General features: G+C 32.6%; 1 long non-coding RNA gene across 1 annotated transcript; it reads left to right on the top strand.

Annotated features, from left to right (window-relative positions):
- The first annotated feature begins 306 nt into the window (after positions 1 to 306).
- On the top strand, positions 307 to 4,145 carry LOC117100927. The gene is made up of 3 exons (XR_004444194.1): positions 307 to 967; positions 1,878 to 2,044; positions 2,512 to 4,145. It is a non-coding gene; the product is annotated as an uncharacterized LOC117100927 (long non-coding RNA).
- Positions 4,146 to 4,210: the final 65 nt, after the last annotated feature.

The raw sequence follows: 4,210 nt of genomic DNA, 5'->3' as shown, positions 1-4,210 counted from the left end.
TAAATTATGAAATAGATTTCAGATGGTAACAATATTCAATTCAATTAAAATCAAAGATACATTTTATTGACCATTTATTAAAGTATAGTATATGAAAACGCAACAAAAAGAATAGCATGAAGCACATACTTAATTCCATTGTTTCAATTACAAGATCATGTTGCAATCATGAATATATCACCATAAATGGAAGAAAGAGAATATAGCAGAAAGATATTTTGTTAGTGGAAAGATAGCAAAACAATAATATTTAGGCCTATGATAAACCGATTCACGAACTAAAATATATAGGGCCTAGGCATATTAAATTTTTCGTTTTCGCAACTCCTTCGGCACTCCATATATTTGTTCGAAATATACCGCGACCGAAACGAAGCGCGACCGAAACAAAGCGCGACCGAAACGAAGCGCGACCGAAATGATCGGCTACCCCTAGGATAGCCCTTCTTTGCCTATCTAGGCTAGGCCATCTTTGGCTAGGCCTATACTGTAGGGAGGGTTAGGGTGGTACTAAAATAATACTAATAGACTAAGGCCTATTTGCCATGTTTGGCCTATTTTAGCCTAGTAGTCGGTGGGTGTGTACCCAGGGGAATTCCATTTTAACCAAATAAAAAAATAATATCCTTTTAAATCTGACATCAGCGTGCCCTATTTAAAGTTGTATGGATGGAAAACCAAATGGAATATTTTAACATTGCATGCATAATTTAAAGCGTATCTTTGATATTTTTTTTCTGAAAGTATTTGTAGACTAGAAGTCAACTGAGCCATTAAAATCATACCCTGGGCTTCTATTTGGGGAAATAGAACCTGTCTGAGTTATGATAATTGGGCCTAGTCCTTCTATTATGTTCTATAAAATCATTAGTTTAATAAAAGAAAATGCATTTCTGTTATTTTCAGTTGTACTTGTGGAAACTGCATCGTGGAAGAGATGTGGGGAAATCGTTCCTGTTGTCAAGAAGTAAGAACCATTTGATTAAAATACAAATTAAGGCCATGTAAAATAAAATAATTGGTTAGCATCCCCTCCCAACCATCAGAGAGGCCACTGACTTGGAATGATTTTTTTTTTTTTACAAAACTCCATTAAATATATAGGTCTATTTACCACCCATCCGCACGTTAGCCAGATCACTTGCAGTTCTATGCTCTACTGTTGTTCTATACTATTGTAGCCACATGGCATCCATGATGCCTGTTGTGTTGGAGTAAATTGGGCGCATTATTATTTAGAGAAATTGCATTATGACTGTTATTCATAGGCAAAGTTTCTGCTTGGTTTAGATGAATTACATAATTTTGGTCTCATGTTTTTCCTTGTGACACTATTTTTTCATGTTTGATGTGAGAAAAAAAAAATCTTCCTCCCTACCATGAAAATAAGCTTTGAAGCAGAATTCTTGTCCTCATGTTATCTAAAACTTCATAACTGAGGGTTGTACCACCTTATTTTTTTCTGGAAAATGTTCTCAAAAGACTATTCTACACCACTATATGATTGAAAAAAAAATTGGAAAATGTTTTTGACCTCTGAAATCAAGATGGAAAAAGAAAACCCTATCTAAGTAGTGTATTAAAATAGGCCTAAGCATTACACTTACAGTGCAGTAGCATAGTACTTTCGTATTGTTACTGTTCCAGGTATCAATATATGAGATTTCTCTTATTATAAAGTACCAATAAGTGTAGTATAAATCATGTTTTTAACACAGGAAACTCTCATATGATAAGTACTGTAAAGCAATGCTAGTCTAGAGTACTACTAGTACTACTGCACTGTGGAAAAGGCGTGTATTACATTACCTGTGTTGTATTGCAGATTAAATATTTTTAAAGTTTTTATGAATTCATGTTCCATCTTTTTTTAACAGATTGAAAAGGTTATGCAAAAAAACAATGAAGAGCCATACCACAATGGGTGCATTACCACACATCCTTGGTTTGAACCAGCCATCTTAAATCCTGTAACACTATAAATTGCATATTGGCAGTATGTTTCACAATACCAGGAGCCTGTGACCGAAGGGGGAGTCGAAAGGTAAAAAATACATAGATGAATTATTTTTGTACTTCTCTACTCAAACATATAAGTATTTCCCTGTTTGCAATTTCTGCAGGTATTATTCTCCCGAAGACGACTGAAGCAACTCAATCAAAACGTACTGAAGCAACTCAATTAAAACGTTGAGAGTTTCTTAACTACAACAGTTCTTTTCAAAACTGCCTATGTGGTGTACCGCAAACATCAACATATATTTTTGTTCTATTAGGCATACATTAGTTAATATTTTGGGTGGTACATTACTTTTTCTTCGTGTGTGCACTTACTGTACATGCAAGTCTTGCAAAATACCCCACTGCTTACAAGTGGAATTGACCAATAAAATATTTTATTAAATCTGATTACTATTTATTAGGTGTAGTTATGCTTTAATTCCTGTTTTCTCTTCCCCTCACACACACAAAAAATCTATATTAATATTGCTTCACAATTTTTTTTTCCAGGCGTTACAGGTACACAGCCTATCGGCAATTTGTACGTTGGTGCTGGGGTTATCTTGGCAAAGACAGGCGAGTGCTGATGTCGTGTAATGAAGTCCATACATGAGGCATTTCCTGAACCCAGTGCCAACTACACAGAGTTTAAATATCCTCCCCAGACAGGTGAATTTTAGCTTCTCCTTTGACCAGAGGCTCCTCATGCTGTAACTATGTTAATGTATTGCCAGTATGAATTACTATGTCTGTGTTAAATTAATTTTATCTATTAAAATTGTATATTTTAACAATAATTTATTTTTGGTTAATTACAATGCAATTCAACTATATAATATAGAATGCCCTGAAATTGAGGTGTTTTTTGTTCATAAATAGGCCTATACAATCTGCGTATCATTCACTATTGTTATAAAATAGACTATGAAAAGCATAATTCCAATAGCTTATGAATTACAGAGCAAACAATACAGTGTAAGATGTAAAATTGTATGATTCAATTTTCCTGACGATACTAGGCACCTATTTATTAACAAAATTAAGGCATTACACTATATCAGGTTTTGTGTGCTTCGTAATAGCATATTTATTTTAGTAATACAGTATGTCCAACAACCTTAAAAACAATATGCATGTCTTTTTTTTTAAATGTAAGTAGTATTACTACTGTACTATATACTGTATAATTGCAATTCAATTAAAATCATTTACAATTTGATTAATGAAATACTTGTTTGATTACTGTTGCGGTATTCATGTTACAAGAGACTCTTATGATATTATTTAACACTGACGAACTCTTATTATTTTTTCACAAAATGGGACAACCTTTGCTAAGTACAGTACTGAAACAAAGTGAAGACTTACCACTAATTTACAGTTAGATTATGATTGCAGTATTCATGCTAAAGCATGCTTTAGTATCATTAAATGTAAAGATTAGTACATGTAATAATAAATATAATTGTTATGCAATTTAACTTGTTTAAAAAATGATTAATGGTAATTGCTTGTTTATTGCACTAACAGTATTATCATTTCAAAAAACCCTTATATATGAATTATCTTAGTAAATAACATAATTGGTTATATAAAATTATTTTCCATGATTTTTTTCTACACAAATTCAACACATCAGAATGCAATTTAGTCACCAGAAACTATCTTTTGTTCTCTTTTCTAAAAAGATATAGAAACATTTAATAAGTGGGTAGAATTTGTTAATACAACATGGGAAGATGTAGTTTGGAAACATATCACAAGACATGTAGTAGGTATTTTACTATGCAAGTTAACAAGAACTACCTCATAAGAAATGTTTAAAGTACAATCAGGAACAAACCAAAAGCTTTTCCAAATATTGAAGCCCAGGTTGAGGATAAAGGCCTGTTTATACTTCAACGATAACGATCTTATAACGTTTATAGCACAGTAATATACTGCTGTAGAATAACAATTTTCTGTAAATGGAAATAGAGCAATGCTGGAATCAGCAAAAAATAATAACAGTGAGCCTAGGCATAATTTGAATGGCTCTTATAAAAAAAAGTGTAACATGGTCATGTTACTGTATGGCTTAGACTGGGTTCCAGTCCCTAATCTTTGTCTTAATCAGTTGAAATGCTTAAGAATAAATCGATTTTGGCACAAATGGCGTTCCATATTACTTATTTGCATGGCGTTCCATAGTATACTTTTTCTGGGATTA

The sequence above is a fragment of the Anneissia japonica genome, unplaced genomic scaffold, assembly GCF_011630105.1.
Source record: "Anneissia japonica isolate Jap-2015-1 unplaced genomic scaffold, ASM1163010v1 scaffold904_len716149_cov161, whole genome shotgun sequence".
Lineage (NCBI taxonomy): Eukaryota > Metazoa > Echinodermata > Crinoidea > Comatulida > Comatulidae > Anneissia > Anneissia japonica.
This window is presented reverse-complemented; position numbering and strand designations above follow the sequence as displayed.